This window comes from Primulina huaijiensis, chromosome 14 (genome assembly GCF_012295235.1).
Source record: "Primulina huaijiensis isolate GDHJ02 chromosome 14, ASM1229523v2, whole genome shotgun sequence".
NCBI lineage: Eukaryota > Viridiplantae > Streptophyta > Magnoliopsida > Lamiales > Gesneriaceae > Primulina > Primulina huaijiensis.
In genome coordinates, this window is record NC_133319.1 from 12,462,634 (window position 1) to 12,483,004 (window position 20,371).

At 38.3% G+C, this 20,371-nt stretch overlaps 1 pseudogene; it reads left to right on the top strand.

Annotated features, from left to right (window-relative positions):
* The window catches only part of LOC140957985 (uncharacterized), a 111,944-nt pseudogene extending 92,451 nt beyond the window's left edge, over positions 1-19,493 (top strand).
* Positions 19,494-20,371: the final 878 nt, after the last annotated feature.

The window sequence follows — 20,371 nt, forward strand, 5'->3', positions numbered from 1 at the left end:
TTATTATGTGTTCCTGAGATTGTTATAATCGTATAATCGAAATCAGATGTAAGAACGAACACCGTATGAAATTGTTATGATTTTTCAGATTTGATTCGATTGAGATTATACAAATTTGGTATCAGATTGTGTTGTTGATCGATTATGAGTTATGATTGGTATATGTTATTATTGTATTGCTGGGTATATTGAGATTGTGCTGTTATGCCGTCGAAACAGAATTAGATTGAGTTCTTATTATATCCAGTATTGGTGGGGTTGTCTATTGATATTGTACTCCTCAATAATGTCATTTCCAGATTGAGTGTTGACAGCTTCGAATTCAAGACTTCGAATTCGTCAGATCGACAAAAGAAAGGTATAAATCAATGTTAAATCGGGAAGATACGACTCGAGTTAGATTCGAATTGAGTTTTCCCAAAATCACATACTTTATTTTATTGCATTGATGTTTGCAATTCATGAGATTGATATGCGTAGTCTATTGATTTATAGCAAAGCATGAGTTAGAGTCTTGGGCAGATGTGCCTAGTCTTTGGCAGAGCCGCCAAGACACTGGACTTTTGGTGTATCGATGTGCTTAGGAGTAGATCGACTCTTATTGCAGAAAATCAATACAGAATGCCAAAGTCTGGGAATAAGAACGTACCACCATCTAGCTAGGAGAGTAGGTGGGAGAAGGTTGCGTTCTTATTCGACCGGGATCCCTAGATTAGAGAAGAGTCGAGTCAGAGATTATGAGTCCAGAGTTTTATTTACAGTTTTATATCGATTCATGTCTTTCAGATTATGATACATGTTATTGCTAACTGTTATATGCTTTTATTTCTGCTATATGATTACATGTATACGTTGTTTATACTGGGGATATATTTCTCACCGGAGTTATTCACTTGTTGTTGTGTTTGTATGTGTGCATGACAACAGGTGGGACAGGATTATGGTCAAGAAGAGGATGAGAGATTGAGATTAGCGTGGAGATTCAGACCTAGAAGTAGAGTTGTTTTCATTACCTGATATGTAGTGAATGAACAGTAGTTTGTTATGAAGTACTTTTGTACAAGATTTGTATTTTTGATCTATACATGGATCTCATAAATGAAATAAGAGTTATTTCATATGTTGCGCACTCATGTATTTAAAAAAAAAAAATTTATGACCCAGTTTACTTTTACATTTGATCCTAATAATGATTAAGAAACTGAATTAGCGTCCGGGTCCTCACAACATGTGGTATCAGAGCAGTAGGTTCCGTAGATTGAAATAGAAGCTAGTGAGCAGGGTAGATTGAATTTTCTTTCCTGTTTCTATATTGCTAGCATGCTTTGCTGCGTTACATATGACATGTTTACCTGATTATTTGATTTCAGTGGTAATGTGTAATATTGAGAATGAATCAGAACCGATTCTTGATCAGATGTACGATGATCAGAGAAGGACTGAAACAGATTTGTTATATTTGAGTACTAATCATTTTGATAATCAGATATGCCTCCTCGAAGAGCCCAGGACAGGGTAGTACCTCAGGTAATCAGATGGATGTTACAGCGACACCGATGGAGACACTGCTGAAGAGATTTCAGTCGTTCAAACCACCGACTCTGAAAGGCACTGAGACGTCTATGGATTGTGAGAGTTGGCTTGATGACATTGAGATGTTGTTTGATTCACTAGATTATACAGATGAGCATAGGGTCAAACTGATTGGCCACCAGTTGCATGATGTTGCAAAGAGTTGGTGGCTCACGATAAAAAGAGCTTTGGAGCATAGAGGTACGGTTTTTACTTGGAAGGTCTTTAAAGACAAATTCTATCAAAGATTTTTCCCAATATCGTACAGAAAGGACAAGGGTGCAGAGTTTGCCAACCTGAAACAGGGTAATTTGAACGTTGAAGAATATGTGGCTAAATTCTCTACCTTGCTACGATTTGCTCCACACGTTGCTGAAAATGATGAAGCTGTTGCTGATGCTTTGAACCGAGCAAAAGGAGCTGAAGCAGGACTGACTATGCAGAAAGGAGCTTTGTATGTTGCTCAGACACAGAGACAACATCAACAACAACCTCCAACTCAGTTCCAGCAACCCCCTCCCAGATTTGATAGTGGTGGTAGCAGCAGTGGGAAAAAGGACCATCTGAAAGCTCGAGGGAAACAGTTTAAGAAATCGGGAAGTAGTTCATCCAGCTCCAGTGGTTCGAGACAGACTGGTTTGGGCCAAAGTTATACAGGGGTCTATTGTAGAACTTGTGGAGGAAGACATCCCACAGAGAAATTCCAAGGAGTGTTTGGGAGTTGCAACATCTGCAGACAGCAGGGACATTTTGCCAGAGTCTGTCCCCAGTGAAGTTCCCAACGATCCCAGGGAGCAGAATCATCTGGATCAGTGGTTCAACCTGATAGACGATCATCTGCTGTTCACTCTTTCCAGCCGGAACCTACCCAGTCATAGCCAAGGCTAGGAGGAAGCCAGACTGTTAGCCAGCCTCCGAGACAGCAGGCCAGGGTATTTGCATTGACTGAAGAACAGGCACAAGAAGCACCTGATGATGTTGTGGCAGGTAACTGTACTCTTTGTGGTTATCCTGCTTATGTATTGATTGATACGGGTGCATCTCATACATTTATTTCTGAGCCATTTGCATTGATGCATGCTCTGCCTATTGAGTCCTTATCTACTGTAGTATATGTCTCTTCACCTTTTGGGCGAGGTCTTATTTCAGTGACTTCTATTAGAAATTGTATGCTACAGTATGACGGTCATGAGATAGAGTTAGATTGTATTGTACTTGGGTTGTCTGATTTTGACTGCGTAATTGGTATTGACATGATGACCAAGTACAGAGCTACCGTAGATTGTTTCCAGAAGATTGTGAGATTCAGACCAGAGATGGCTGATGAATGGAAATTCTATGGTAAGGCTTCTAGAGCTAGAATTCCTTTGATATCTTCGTTATCTATGACTCGATTATTACAGAAAAGAGCAAAGGGATTCCTTGTGTATTCAGTAGATGTACTGAAATCGATCCTACATTGGCAGATTTGCTAGTGGTATGTGAGTTTGCTGATGTCTTCCCAGATGAGATTCCGGGTTTGCCTCCGGTCCGGGAGATAGATTTCAGCATTGAATTTTTACCAGGTACTGTTCCTATTTCTAAAACTCCATACAGAATGGCACCGAGTGAATTGAAAGAGTTGAAAGAGCAGTTAGAAGATTTACTGGCCAAAGGTTACATCAGACCGAGTGTGTCTCTTTGGGGTGCTTCAGTATTGTTTGTCAGAAATAAAGATGGTTCAATGAGACTCTGCATTGACTATCGGCAACTGAACAAGGCTACGGTAAAGAGTAAATACCTTTTGCCTTTTATTGATGATTTATTTGATCAGTTGCAGGGTTCTTTTGTTTATTCCAAGATCGATATGATTTCGGGATATAATGAGCTGAGAGTCAGAGAATCTGATATCTCGAAGACAGCTTTCCGAACTCGGTATGGCCATTATGAGTTTATAGTCATGCCGTTTGGTTTGACGAATGCTCCAGCTGTCTTTATGGGTTTGATGAACCGTATATTTCAGAAGTATCTCAATGATTTTGTGATTATATTTATTGATGATATTTTGATTTATTCGAAGAATATGACTGATCATGTTGAACATTTAAGAATTGTATTGAATATTCTGAGGGCTGAGAAAATGTATGCCAAATTGTCGAAATGTGAGTTTTGGCTGAGACATGTTGTATTTCTGGGACATATTATATCTGGAGATGTGATTTCTGTCGATCCTAGCAAAGTTGAGGATGTGATCGACTGGCCTAGACCGCCATCAATACCAGAGATACGCAGTTTTATGGGTTTAGCAGGCTATTATAGACGATTTATCAAAGATTTCTCAAGTATTGCTAAGCCGATAACTCAACTGACTCAGAAGAAGACACCTTTTGTTTGGTCAGAAGCGTGTGAATCCAGTTTTCTGGAGTTGAAGAAGAGATTAACCAGTGCTCCGGTGTTGACTATCCCGTCAGGTACTGGTGATTTTGTTGTTTATTGTGATGTTTCTCACAGAGGATTGGGTTGTGTTTTAATGCAGCGAGGACATGTTATTGCCTATATATGCCTCAAGACAATTGAAACCACATGAGACTCGCTATCCGATTCATGATCTTGAGTTGGCTGCCATCGTCTTTGCATTAAAGATCTGGCGACACTATCTGTACGGGGAGAAATTTGAGATTTATTCTGATCACAAGAGTTTGAAATATCTATTTTCACAGTCAGAACTGCATATGAGGCAACGAAGATGGCTTGATTTGCTGAAAGACTTTGATTGTGAAATCAAATATTATCCAGGGAAGTCAAATGCAGCAGAGTCGAAAGGTATGTTCTTTATCCTTATCGACGATTGATGTTTCGAATTTGATAGAAGATTGTTGTTTGTCTGGATTAGTATTTGAAACAGATGGTAAACCGTTGAGACTCTATGCTATTCAAGTCGAACCGGAGCTACTTTTGAGAATTAAAGAAGCTCAGAAAGTTGATCAGAATATCCAGAAATCAATTGCGATGGCCAGAGCAGGGCATCAATCAGAATATCAGGTTCGGAATGATGTGTTATATGTGAATAGTCGTCTTGTTGTGCCAGATGTTTCAGAATTGAAACGACAGATATTGTCAGAAGCGCACAGTAGTCGATTCAGTATTCATCCTGGTGGCAGAAAGATGTACAATGATCTGAAGAAACAGTTTTGGTGGAAACAGATGAAATTAGACATTGCAGAGTTTGTATCCAAATGTTTGAATTGCCAATAGGTAAAAGCCGAAAGAAAGAAACCAGGAGGTCTGTTGCATAGCTTATCTATTCCAGAATGGAAATGGGATCACATTTCTATGGATTTTGTGACGAAGCTACCGCGTTCCTCCAGAGGTTGTGATGCGATTTGGGTCGTGATTGACAGATTGACCAAATCAGCATGTTTTAATCCGTACAAGATGACGTACAGACATGACCAGATGGTAGAGATTTATGTCAGAGAAGTGGTCAGATTGCATGGAGTGCCAAAGTTTATTGTATCAGATCGTGATCCTCTATTTACTTCACACTTTTGGCACATTTTGCAAGAAGATCTAGGTACGAGATTACATTTGAGTACTGCATATCATCCTCAGACAGACGGACAGTCAGAGAGGACTATCCAGACATTAGAGAATATGCTTAGAGCTGTAGTGCTAGATTTTGGCACTAGTTGGCAAGATTCTTTTCCATTATGTGAATTCTCCTACAACAACAACTATCAGACGAGTATTGAGTTGGCTCTGTTTGAAGCGTTGTATGGCAATAAGTGCAGATCCCCTCTTTACTGGGATGATATCTCAGAGGTACCTGAGATTGGACCTGATATGATTCGAGATATGACTGAAAAAGTGAAGCTGATTCAGCAGAGAATGAAGACAGCTCAGGATAGACAGGACAAATATGCAAATATTCGACAACGACCGTTGGTATTTGAGATAGGAGACCGAGTATTTCTGAAGATTTCTCCTTTCAGCGGCATTGTCAGATTTGGCAAGAAAGGGAAATTGTCTCCACGATATATCGGTCTGTACGAGATTCTGGAAAAAATAGGTGATCGTGCCTATCGACTTGCTATTCGTCCGTCTCTATCTGGAATACATGATGTCTTTCATGTATCTATGCTGCGAAAATATATTCCTGATGCTTCTCATATTCTTCAGCCTGATGAGACCGAACTCGATGAGACACTGAGTTATTTCGAAAAGCCGATCAAGATTCTTGATCGTAAAGAAAAACAACTCAGAACGAAAACTATTCCGCTTGTAACAGTTCAGTGGAGTTGACATGGCATTGAAGAAGCTACCTGGGAGACTGAATCAAATATGAGACAGAAATTCCCAGAGTTATTTCAATGATGTGAGTCTCTTTTGCTTTAGCTTCTTTTATGTCTATCGTTCTCTCTTATGTTATATGATTTGATTGCCGGCGATTTCGGGGACAAAATCGTATCTTAGACGGGGAGAATTGTAATGTCTGAAATTACTGATATTGTAATCTGCGATTAATTATTGATGAATCGATGTAATTATAAAAGGCATGAGAAGATTTGGCATTTGAATGGCATAGCATGGTTTATGTGTGTAGAGGACAGAACTTTGCGCGCACATGCGCGGAGAGAGGCGCGCATATGCGCGAGAAAAACATGGCCGAGGCAGAAGACCTCGCGCATATGCACGAGATAGGGTGCGCATATGCGCGAGGTGGTGGGTTACCGACATACCGAAACAGTAAGTCTCGCGCATATGCGCGGAGACAGGTCGTGCATATGCGCGAGCAGATGAGAAGCCAAGGCGCCGAGACAGAGTGTCTCGCGCATATGTGCCGGGGATGGTCGCGCATATGCACGAGACGTTCAACTTAAAGAGTTGTGCCACGTAGCTCTACCATGCATATAAGAGATGAAATTGATTCATTTTCCTTCAGATTGGTAGCAAAGAACCGAGAAAGCTTCATGAAATCCTCCAGCTTTTCATTCTAGGAATTTGAGTGTTATACGAGATCCGCCCTTCAGAATTTCAATCCAAGTTTGGTACTGTGTTCCTCTCGTCAACGGCTTCAACAGGATGTAAGTTTTATTATGTTCTTGTATGATTTAAAAATATGGTATGGTAGGAATCATGATATGACTGTTATTATGTGTTCTTGAGATTGTTGTAATCGTATAATCAAAATCAGATGGAAGAACGGACACCGTATGAAATTGTTATGATTTTTCAGATTTGATTCGATTGAGATTATACAGATTTGATATCAGATTGTGTTGTTGATCGATTATGAGTTATGATTGGTATCTGTTATTATTGTATTGCTAATTATATCGAGATTGTGCTGTTATGCCGTCGAAACAGAATTAGATTGAGTTCTTATTATATCCAGTATTGGTGGGGTTGTCTATTGATATTGTACTCCTCAATAATGTCATTGCCAGATTGAGTGTTGACAGCTTCGAATTCAAGATTTTGACTTCGTCAGATCGACAAAAGAAAGGTATAAATCAATGTTAAACCGACAAGATACGACTCGAGTTAAATTCGACTTGAGTTTTTTCAAAATCACATACTTTATTTTATTGCATTGATGTTTGCAATTCATGAGTTTGATATGCGTAGTCTATTGATTTATAGCAAAGCATGAGTTAGAGTCTTGGGCAGATGTGCCTAGTCTTTGGCAGAGCCGCCAAGACACTGGACTTTTGGTGTATCGATGTGCTTAGGAGTAGATCGACTCTTATTGCAGAAAATCAATACAGAATGCCAAAGTCTGGGAATAAGAACGTACCACCATCTAGCTAGGAGAGTAGGTAGGAGAAGGTTGCGTTCTTATTCGACCGAGATCCCTAGATTAGAAAAGAGTCGAGTCAGAGATTATGAGTCCAGAGTTTGATTTACAATTTTATATCGATTCATGTCTTTCAGATTATGATACATGTTATTGCTAACTGTTATATGCTTTTATATATGCTATATGATTGCATGTATACGTTGTTTATACTAGGGATATATTTCTCACCGGAGTTATCCGCCTGTTATTGTGTTTGTATGTGTGCAAGACAACATGTGGGACATGATCAGGGTCAAGAAGAGGATGAGAGATTGAGATTAGCGTGGAGATTCGGACCCAGAAGTAGAGTTGTTTTCATTACCTGACATGTAGTGAATGAACAGTAGTTTGTTATAAAGTACTTTTGTACAAGATTTGTATTTTTGATCTATACATGGATCTCGTAAATAAAATAAGAGTTATTTCTTATGTTGCGCACTCATGTATTTAAAAAAAAATTATGACCCAGTTTACTTTTACATTTGATCCTAATAATGATTAAGAAACTAAATTAGCGTTCGGGTCCCCACACCTAGCAAGCTAGGACTTCTACCCGAGAGCCCAAGTACATCGCGCAGGTTTTCGCGGCTTGTGCAGGGAGGTGGGCTCGGTCCGTGGCTCAAGGGCTGAGCTAAGGCGAGTCTTTAGGGTCTTAGGGAGGTGCACTAGAGGTTGGTCCAGGGGCTGGGTCGTTGGTAAGGTCGTAGGCGCACAACTTGGAGTCCATGTCCTTGGGGACTCTCAGCCGCAGCATGCATGGGAAGGGGGTTATGTTTTTGAGTTGTGATCGAATCCTATGGGTTAGCTTGGGTCCAGTAGGTTCCTAAGTGGTCTGGGAAGAGGTTGGCTAGTGATGGTCCGAGCGTGGCTCAGTAAAAAACCAACATGGCTCGGTGTTGGCTAAAATAGTAGGTCTAGGGTTTTGTCCTTGTTAAATTAATTGAAACATGGCTCACGGGGGTCGATTCATGGTTCACGCGGGTCAAATAATTATTAAAAGTCTAAGTTTAAATTTAGGAATTTTATTTTAAAGTTTGGGATTTTTCGAGATTAAAACGCCTTCAAAACGATTAGTTGAGGATTAATTAAAAAGTCTATTTTTAAGCCAAATAAAATCATGAGAAAATTAATTTAAGCTTAAATAAATATTTGGGACATGTTAGAGTCAATGAGATCATGAAAAATTCAAAAACTTGGAATTTTACATGTTAATGAATTTATGATTATTTCAAATGTTTATGAATTTTTACATGTTAAATTATGATTTTAAATGTTATGGAATAATATGATTAATTATGAAATGTCCACGATAAAGTTTAAAGTTATGTTGCATGCTTGTTTTTAAAAACAAAAGGATATTAAATTCATGATTTTTATAAAGTGATGAAAATGTAAAACGTTGAAAAAAGTGAAGTAATTGTGACTATTGAGGATATGAGGATAAGAATGGGGATGTCGTGAGGGAAAAGATCCCAAAGGGAGCCCATTAATGGGAGAAGGCCCCAGAGAGAGCCCGACGATCGTATTTCCATTCGATGAGGATAGGCCAATGCTCAGTTGATGAGAGATCGTCGCTGATGTCCCCGCCGCCCAGTACTTTGGTGACATGTTGATGGATCCATCGACTTTTTGAGGATGAGAAAAGTCACAATTAACGATCTGAATTCAATAAAAAAGAAAATGTTTATGATCATGATAAAAGGATACATGTTATGAAATGAGGAAAAGAAAAATGTTGAGTTTTATGTTATGTATGTCATGAAAATGTTATTTTTACGTAAAAAGTATTTTCACTGTTTCTTGTGATTTTATACGTATTATTTGTTATAAAGATTATGACGTGTTGAGTCTTTAGACTCGCTAGGTGTGATGGATGCAGGTGAGTTTGATGGAGGTCTTAATGGTTGACCTGACTTGACTGAAGGTGTACATGATCCGAGGACCAGCGCTTCTATTTTTACGTAATTATGATTTACAATTATAATTTCCATAATTATCATGATTTACCATTATGATTAAGTTAAAGATTTTTTAGATTATTTACGATTTTGAGAGATTTTGAGAGGTTTAGTATGGGTTATACATTTCAAATTTATTGCTTTTTAGGTTGGGTAAAATGTTAGACGATTTGACGTTTTGAACTATTCTTTGGATTTTCAAATACTAGTTGGTTGGTTTTATTTTGAAATGGTGCAAAAATATTTTGTATATATATGTATATGTATCAGTCGAATTTATCAAGAGTTTTAAAAAAAAATTCTAGTACATTTTAAGCAAAAAAAAATGACAGACGTTTCAAGAAGACTCAAACAAGTAAGCAAAAGTATTAACTTTATTCTTCACGGGCTTAATAGCCATTACATTGAGTTTGAATTGTAAGGCCCAAAATTAAGACGACGTAATCCAACTGCATGCAAATCTAGGAAATATGAAAAATGAGTAATTAACTGATTTTAATTGCTATTTGATTATGTGACATACATATTTACATGTTAAATTTGATTTTATTATCATCATGCATAAAACTGTATTTTTAAGGAATATTCAAGTGACGATCGAGGAACGGGGACTGAGGGCTGAAAAATGTAAAATATTTTTATTAAATAATGATTTTTAATTATTTAAAATATGGTAGTTGAATATTAATATTTTTGAAAAATAGGGGTTTGAGGTGATTTTATACACCGGGACGTAAATTTTATCGGTGTTGGTTTTTCAACTAAAATACGAGCTTTTTGGCAACCCGGCAAATAAATTCACACATTTATTTAAACAAAAACTTTGTTAATATTTTATTTAAATCCTAATTAGACTAATGGGCTTAATTTAATGGCTTGATAGACCTAAGGCCTAGTTAGTAAACTAATTAGTATATTTTATGTATATAATATGTTAAAAAAAACCCTACACTTTACACCACAAACAATCGGCCACCCTCTTTAAAAATCTGAAAACTCTCCCCACCCCTCTCATACACACACATGGCACATATACATATCATCCAAAGAATTTTCGAAGTGTTCAAGTGGAAACAAGACAAGGTTCTCATCCATCATATCATATTAATGTTTTAATTATTGGATGCATGAAGAACATGATTATTTTTCCAGAATTTTTGAAATATTGCACTTGCATTTGTTAACTTCTTGAGGTTTGATTCAAAAATTTGTTCTAGGCATGTTAAGGGGCTGCCATGACATAAGGTAAGATCAAGAGTGGTTTACACCTGTGTTAGAGTCACACACACGCACCCAAACCACATCACAGTCGAAGGAAAGGAGAACCATGCGAGAAACATTGCTGTCATGGGGATAAGGGTGATCGGGTTTCATGAGGGAGGGGTTGGCTTGGTCGCAATGACTCCTACCCGAGAAGTTGCACAATTCTGTGCAGACTTCGTGCGACTGGTAAGGGAGTAGGGGCGCGGTCCAGGGCTCAGGGGCTGGGTTAGGACAAGGATTTGGAGTCTTAGGAAGGTGTGAGGAGGAGTCGTTCAAGGTCTGGGTTCGCGGGTAGCAGCCTGGACGCACAAACATAGAACCCATGCAGATTGGGATTCTCGGCCAGTATAGGGGTGACTTGTGGTTGCTCGATTTTGGGCTTTGGTAGGGTATTTTAGTGGTCTAAGGGTTCCGTAGGGTACTTTAGGATCTTGGTCAAGTTTCGGATCAACATGGTTTGGGGGCAACTCGTGAAAATCGAAAGTTGGCTCGGTGTCGAAGTTTAGGTGTCAAATTAAGGCTTTTAACTAATTAAAATTGAAAAACGGCTCACGGAGGTTGAGTCATGATTCTTAAGGGCTAAAATAATATAAAAAGACTAAATTTTGAATTTAGGAATTTTATATTAAAGTTTGGGATTTTTTCGGGATTTAAAACACCGTCAAAACAATTAATTAAGGATAAATGAAAAAGTCTAATATTTAAGCTAAATAAAATTATGGAAAAATTATTTTAGGCTTAAATAATTATTTGGAACATGTTAAAGTCAAGAAATCAAGAAAAAAAGTCAAAAACGTAAAATATCAAGTCCAGGGGTAAAACTGTCTTTTTACACCAAAAAATTAGTAAACGTCATGGCAGTGCTCTAAAGGTTATTTTTATGATATTATGATTATTTTCAACTGTTTATGAAATGTTTATGATTAAATAATGATTTTTAAATGTCAATTTTATTTTTATGTTTTAAGATCAACATTTAAAAGACATGTTGCATGCTTGGTTTCAAAAGAAAATTGTGATGTTGTGCATGATTTTTATAAAGTAATGAGAATGTTAAACGTTGAAGGAAGTGAAGTAATTGTGACTAATTCGATAATGTTGGAGATATCGTGAGGGTTATGGTCCCAGTAGGAGCCCAACGATCGTGTTTCCATCATTACGAATATGTGGTAACGGTTGTGTGGTAATAAAGGTTTTGTGGTAACGGTAAGAATGGGAATATCGTGAGGAGAAAAGGCGCCCGAGGGAATCCATTTGTGGGAAAAGTTCTCAGAGGGAACCCCGACGATCGTATTTCTATTCAATGAGGATAGGCCAAGGCCCAGTTGACCGGTGAGAGTGTTGCTGGAGTCCCCGCCGCCCAGTACTGTGATTACATGTAGATGGATCTATCGAATTTTGAGGTTTATGTCATGATGAGAAAAGTCACAATTAACGATCTGAATTCAACAAAAGAAAAGGAAAATGTTTATGATCATGATAGAAGGTTTTATGATATGTTATGTGGAAAAAGAAAAAGGCTAAGGTTTAAGTTATGCATGATGAAAACGTTTACGAAATGTTCATGTTAACAGTTTATGCATCTTCCTGAAAAAGATATTTTAAGTACAAATATTTTTCACTGTTGCATGTGGTTTTATATGTATTATTTGTTATAAAGATTATGGTGTGTTGAGTCTTTAGACTCACTAGGTGTGATGGATGCAGGTGTTTATGATATTAATGTTATGGCAGGTCTTGATGGTTGACCTGACTTGACTGAAGGTGCACACGACCCGAGGACCAGCGCTTCTAGTTTTCCGTAATTAAGTTTATGATTTATGTTAAAGATTTTTACGACTTTTTATTTATGCTTTTGAGTGATTTTTGAGATATTATAGTATGAGTTGTATTTCTCAAATATATAATTGGTTGTTTTATTTTAAAATGATGTCCAAAATATTTTATGTAATTTTTGTGGTTCGGCCGATGCTTGGGAGGTTTAAAAAAAAAATTCTAGCACATTTTAAGAAAAAGAAAGGCAGATGTGGTTTTATACGTATTATTTGTTATGAAGATTACGGTGTGTTGAGTCTTTAGACTCACTAGGTGTGATGGATGCAGGTGAGGTTGAGGGAGGTCTTGACGGATGATTTGACTGGACTGATGGCGTACACAACTCGAGGACCATCGCTTCTACTTTTTCCGCATTTATGATTTATGCTTCATGATTTACGTTAAAGATTTTTAAGACTATTTATTTATGCTTTTTGAGAGATTTTTTAGAGGTTTAGTATGGGCTATACTTTTCAAACTTATTGCTTTTTAGTTTTGGTAAGACAGTTGACGATTTCATATTTATGACTATTTCACTTGATTTTAAAATGCTAGTTGGATGATGTGTTATTTTTAAAGGAAAAAATATTTTATAAAAATATTTTTCTGTGGTAAACGTACATGGCCGAAAATTGAGTGGTTTTTAAAAAAATTTCTAGTACTTTAAAGCAATAAAAAGGGTAGACGTTTCAGTTAGTATTAGAGCAAAGGTCCTCTAAAGGGTTGTGCCACCATCAGTACCAGGAAGATCAGTCATCAAGCCTCAAGTCGTAAGTTTTGCATGCTTTATGTGATTTAATATGTTGTTACATGCATGATGATATGAATATTATGTTTACGTTACATATTTATTAGCTCTTTGAGTACTTATACCTTGCATGCTTAAACTGCTAAAATGAGTTGGGATATGTCACATGATTAGAGAACTTAGATTTAAATGCATGTTGGTTACGTTAGAATTCGGAAAACGTTCAGATAAAATGCCTCCTAGACGTGCCCCCGTTAATGGAAACCAAGCAGCGAACAGTGTGAATCAACAAGGAAATGCACCACCACCACCACCACCAGGGGATCCTGCTACTCGTGCATTAGAAGGGATGGCTCGTCTCTTTGAGCAGCAGTTACAGCAGCAACAGTTGCAACAGATGCAGCAGGCGCCTAGGCCACATCAGGATATATATGATCAATTCCGGAGGCTAGGGCCGAAGGAATTTTCTGGCACTACCGACCTTTTTGCTGCTGAGGGATGGATTCGTTCTCTTGAGGTACACTTTTGCTCTTTAGATATTGGAGATGCGGACCGTGTGAGGTGTACCACTTATCTGCTTAGGGATGACGCTTCTTTATGGTGGGAAGGAGCCGAGCAGGGTGTTAACCTTGCTACACTTACTTGGGCTCAATTCAAGACAGTTTTCTACGAGAAGTATTTTACTGCTGATGTTAGAAGATGGCTGAAGAGAGAGTTTATGAGCCTCCGTCAGGGAGACTCGACTGTTGCTGAGTTTATCAAGAAGTTTGATAGGGGTTGTCATTTCGTACCCCTTATTGCCAGGGATGTTGAAGAGAAGCTTAGGCACTTTATGGATGGTCTGCGACCTACCATAAGGAATAATGTTATGATGATGCGTCCTTTGGAGTATGCTACTACCGTTACTTATGCTTTCCAATCGGAACAATCCTTGAAGGACATTGACTTTGAGCTACAGCGCAAGAGGCAACTACACCAAAGTAATAATTAGCCTAACAAGAAGCCATACACGGGTCCTCCTAGACCTCAAGGGCCCTCAAAAGCCCCAAGGTCCAGTCAAGAAGCCAGCACCACCAAAGCCACAAAATCTTGGACCACCGAAGCCTGTCGAGAGGCAACCATGCAAAGTGTGCAACTGTCTACATCTTGGCAAATGTGAATGGGGATCATTTAAATGTTTCTGCTGCAAGAAGGATGGACACAAAGCTATTGATTGCCCCAAGAGGAAAGCAGCCACCACGGCGCGAGCTTATGTTATGAATGCCGAGGAAGCTGAGGAAGAGACAGACAATACACTCATTACGGGTAACCTAGTCGTTTAACATTTTTATATTGCTTATTATTGCATGAAATGTTAAATTGGTTATTAGAAATTGATTTGGGAACAAGATCTAACCTAGGAGAAATTAGGTTGCATGTTCTACATAGTTAAATTTAAGTTATGATGTTCAGAACCATAGAAATGATTTTAATTTTGTGCCACATTTTATGTAAAGGATGATTTGTTTCCAAATAAAAAGTTGAGGGCCAAAATTTAAAGAAGGAATTTCGAAATTTTGGGATTTAAATTGTAAGTTTCCAAAAGTTAAGGGACCAAAATGCAAATAGTGAATTCTTAAAGGGCCATGAATGTAATTTTTGAAATCTTCAAGGGCTAAAATGAAAAAATTCAAAAATGTAAGGGCTTTAATGCAAATATCCGAAAACTTTGGGGACTAGTATGCAAATTTCAAAAAAATATTTGAAGGGCTAAAATGCAATTGTTCCAGAAATGCTTAAGTTCAACGCGTAATCTTCATATACATTTGGGAAATTAATGATAGTAAATCCTTAAGCTCAACATGAAAGGATTTAAAGGACATTTTCGCTGCAGGGAGGATTATCATTCAAGATGTAGCAACCTATGCACTTTTAGACTCGGGAGCTACACATTCATTCATATCTGAAACCTTCATCAAAAGACTGAATATTATTCCTCAAGATATGGGTCTGGGTTTCAAAGTTTCTTTTCCACCCGATGATCAAATGCTCACGTCTAAGATTGTCAAGAATCTGGAGCTACGTTTATTCAAGGATGTTGTGCGGGCAGATCTTATTGTGCTTCCTATGCCCGAATTTGATATTATACTCGGCATGGATTGGCTATCAGCAAATGGAGCTTCGATTGATTGTCGTCAGCGAACAGTGTCTATTCGACCGCCTAGTGGTAAATCTTTTGTCTTTGAGGCGGCGAGAAACAAACAAATGCCGCACATTATCTCTTGTTTATGTTCAAGGAAGCTTATTAAGTATGGATGCCAAGCTTATCTAGCATGTGTCACTACTGCACAGGAATCTATCAGTCAGAAATTAGAAGATGTTGATATTGTGAGGGATTTTCCTAGCGTCTTTCCCGAGGAGGTTTCTGGTATTCCACCTGATCGTGAAGTTGAATTCTCTATTGATCTTATGCCGGGCACCGTTCTTATATCTAAAGCGCCTAATCGTCTAGCACCCGCTGAAATGAAAGAATTGAAAGATCAAATCCAAGAATTGCTAGACAAGGGTTTCATTCGCCCTAGTTATTCTCCATGGGGCGCACCGGTATTATTTGTGAAAAAGAAAGATGGAAGCATGCGTCTATGCATCGATTATCGAGAGCTTAACAAGGTCACTATCAAAAATAAATATCCACTACCAAGAATTGAAGATTTATTTGATCAGTTGCAAGGAGCAGCGGTATTTTCTAAAATTGATCTGCGATCTGGATACCATCAATTAAAAGTGAAAGAGTCTGATGTGCACAAGACATCATTCCGTACTAGATATGAGCACTACGAGTTTCTGGTCATGCCATTCGGTCTGACTAATGCGCCAGCGATCTTCTTGGATCTCATAAATCGCGTATTTCAGCCGTATCTGGATCAGTTTATTATAGTCTTCATTGATGATATATTGATCTATTCGAAGAACAAAGAGGAGTACAGTCGTCATTTGAAGACAGCACTGCAAGTATTACAAGACGGAAAGCTTTATGCAAAATTCAGCAAGTGCGAGTTTTGGCTCGATAGAGTGGCATTCTTAGGCCACATCATGTCTAGTGATGGCGTTGAAGTTGATCCAAGCAAAGTCGAAGCAGTGAAAGAGTGGCCAGTACCGAAGAGTGTTACCGAGATTCGCAGTTTCTTGGGACTTGCCGGCTATTATCGCAAATTCATCAAGGGATTCTCATCCATTGCAGTACCATTGACATCCTTGACTAAGAAGAATGCAAAGTTTATTTGGGGATCCGAGTGTCAAGACAGTTTTGACAAGTTAAAGCAAGCTTTGATTTCAGCACCAGTGTTATCTATGCCATCGGGGCAAGGGGATTATGTTCTTTATACCGACACTTCTAAACTTGGTTTGGGGGCAGTTCTGATGCAAAATAACCGAGTTATAGCCTATGCGTCGAGACAGTTGAAGATTCACGAGAAAAACTACACCACTCATGATCTTGAGCTTGCAGCAGTAGTCTTTGCACTAAAGATTTGGAGACACTACCTCTATGGAGAGAAGTGCAAGATATTCACCGACCATAAAAGTTTGAAATACTTTTTCACCCAAAAAGAGCTGAATATGAGACAACGCAGATGGCTTGAGCTAGTAAAGGATTATGATTGTGACATTAGCTACCATCCGGGAAAAGCTAATGTAGTGGCAGACGCACTGAGTAGAAAAGCAGCAGTCATCACTCAAATATCACTTCAAAGACCGTTGCAGTCCGAGATACAGCGGTTTGAGATTACAATCTATGCTAGGGGCGAGGCCCCTAATCTTGCCGCATTATCAGTACAGTCGACTTTGAGAGATAGAATTCGTGATGGGCATTCTACTTATGAGCAGTTGCAAAAGTGGAGAGCTAGAGATGAAGCCAAGGGTCGGAAATTATATTCGAAGGTGGATGGTATAGTTCGTTATCGAGATCGTTTATAGGTTCCTAGTGACGATTCTTTGAGAGATCTTATTATGAAGGAAGCTCATGACACACCTTATTCCATTCACCCGGGTAGCACGAAAATGTACAAAGATTTGCAGTTGCTATATTGGTGACCAGGCATGAAGAGAGACATTCTGAAGTTTGTATCCGAGTGTTTGACTTGCCAGCAAGTTAAAGCCGAGCATCAGAGACCAGCGGGGAAATTGAAGCCACTCTCTATTCCCGAGTGGGAATGAGAAAATGTCACCATGGACTTTGTTTTGGGATTGCCAAAGACAGTTAAGGGATTCAATGCTATATGGGTGATAGTTGATCGTCTTACTAAATCAGCGCATTTTCTACCTATCAAGACGACTTTCACCATGATTCAGTACGCCGACTTGTATATTCGAGAGTTAGTTCGTCTGCATGGGATTCTTGTATCCATTGTTTCTGACAGAGATCCGAGATTCACGTCATCTTTCTGGAAAAGCCTACATACAGCGATGGGGACCAAGTTATTATTCAGTATAGCATTTCATCCTCAAACCGATGGACAGTCAGAGAGAGTTATACAGATTTTGGAAGATCTACTTCGAGCATGTGTTATTGATTTCCAAGGCAGTTGGGAACCAAAATTACCTCTAGTGGAGTTCACCTACAATAATAGCTATCAATCATCAATCGGGATGGCTCCTTTTGAGGCACTTTACGGAAGGAAATGTAGATCTCCTATTCATTGGGACGAAGTTGGTGAAAGAAGAGAGATTGGTCCAGACGTGATTGAAGAGACTACCGAGCTTATAGTCAAAATTCGCGATAGAATGAAGGCGGCGCAAAGCCGACAAAAGAGTTATGCAGACAAATGACGGAGGGACTTAGAGTTTGCAGTGGGAGATCATGTATTTGTGAAAATAGCACCCATGAAGGGTGTTATGCGTTTTGGCAAAAAAAAGAAACTAAGCGCAAGATTCATTAGTCCATTTGAGATTTTGGAGAGGATTGGGACACTAGCTTATAGAGTGGTATTGCCACCAACACTTTCGGGAGTTCATAATGTGTTCCATATTTCGATGCTGCGGAAGTACATGTCGAACCCGTCACATGTGCTAAGAAAGACCTGTTCAGATCTTAGCAAAGCAAGAAAGAAGATTGCGAAACAAAGTCATTCCAATGGTCAAGGTCAAGTGGCTGAATCACTCGGAAGAGGAAGCTACTTGGGAAACCGAGAGGGACTTGAAGAGTCGCTATCCTGATCTATTCGGTAAGTTCTAATTTCGAGGACGAAATTTTATTTAAGGGGGGGAGGAATTGTAAGGCCCAAAATTAAGACGACGTAATCCAACTGCATGCAAATCTAGGAAATATGAAAAATGAGTAATTAACTGATTTTAATTGCTATTTGATTATGTGACATACATATTTACATGTTAAATATGATTTTATTATCATAATGCATAAAACTGTATTTTTAAGGAATATTCAAGTGACGATCGAGGAACGGGGACCGAGGGCTGAAAAATGTAAAATATTTTTATTGAATAATGATTTTTAATTATTTAAAATATGGTAGTTGGATATTCATATTTTTGAAAAATAGGGGTTTGAGGTGATTTTATACGCCGGGACGTAAATTTTATCGGTGTTGGTTTTTCAACTAAAATAAGAGGTTTTTGGCAACCCGGCTAATAAATTCACAAATTTAATTAAACAAAAACTTTGTTAATATTTTATTTAAATCTTAATTAGATTAATGGGCTTAATTTAATGGCTTAATAGGCCTAAGGCCTAGTTAGTAAACTAATTATTATATTTTATGTATATAATATGTTAAAAAAAAACCCCTACACTTTACACCACAAACAATCGGCCACCCTCTTTAAAAATATGAAAACTCTCCCCACCCCTCTCATACACACACACGGCACATATACATATCATCCAAAGAATTTTCGAAGGGTTCAAGTGGAAACAAGCCAAGGTTCTTGCCCGTTCTTCGTCGCCAACATTATTTCGTGCGTATAAAACGCAAAGGCATGCCATACATCTCCTTTTCTCATTCATCATATCATATTAATGTTTTAATTATTGGATGCATGTAGAACGTGATTATTTTTCTAGAATTTTCGAAATATTGCACTTGCATGTGTTAACTTCTTGAGGTTTGATTCAAAAATTTGTTCTAGGCGTGTTAAGGGGCTGCCATGACATAAGGTAAGATCAAGAGTGGTTTACACCTGTGTTAGAGTCACACACACGCACACAAACCACATCACAGTCGAAGGAAAGGAGAACCATGCGAGAAACGTTGGTGTCATGGGGATAAGGGTGATCGGGTTTCATGAGGGAGGGGTTGGCTTGCAAGCAAGGACTCCTACCTGAGAAGTTGCACAATTCTGTGCAGACTTCGTGCGACTGGCAAGGGAGTAGGGGCTCGGTCCAGGGCTCAAGGGCTGGGTTAGGACGAGGCTTTAGAGTCTTAGAAAGGTGTGAGGATGAGTGGTTCAAGGTCTGGGTTCGCGGGTAGCAGCCTGGACGCACAAACATAGAACCCATGCAGATTGGGATTTTCGGCCAGCATAGGGGTGACTTGGGGTTGCTTGTTTTTGGGCTTGGGAAGGGTATTTTAGTGGTCTAAGGGTCCAGTAGGGTACTTTAGGATGTTGGTCAAGTTTCGGATCAACATGGTTTGGGGGTAACTCGTGAAAATCGAAAGTTGGCTCGGGGTCGAAGTTTAGGTGTCAAATTAAGGCTTTTAAATAATTAAAATTGAAAAACGGCTCACGGGGGTTGAGTCATGGTTCGTAAAGGCTAAAATAATATAAAAAGACTAAATTTTTAATTTAGGAATTTTATATTAAAGTTTGTGATTTTTTCGGGATTTAAAACACCGTCAAAACAATTAATTAAAGATAAATGAAAAAGTCTAATATTTAAGCTAAATAAAATTATGGAAAAATTAGTTTAGGCTTAAATAATTATTTGGAACATGTTAGAGTCAAGAAATCAAGAAAAAAAAGTCAAAAACGTAAAATGTCAAGTCCAGGGGTAAAATGATTTTTTACACCAAAAAATTAGTAAACGTCATGGCAGTGCTCTAAAAGTTATTTTTATGATATTATGATTATTTTCAACTGTTTATGAAATGTTCATGATTAAATAATGATTTTTAAATGTCAATTTGATTTTTATGTTTTAAGATCGACATTTAAAATACATGTTGCATGTTTGGTTTCAAAAGAAAAATGTGATGTTATGCA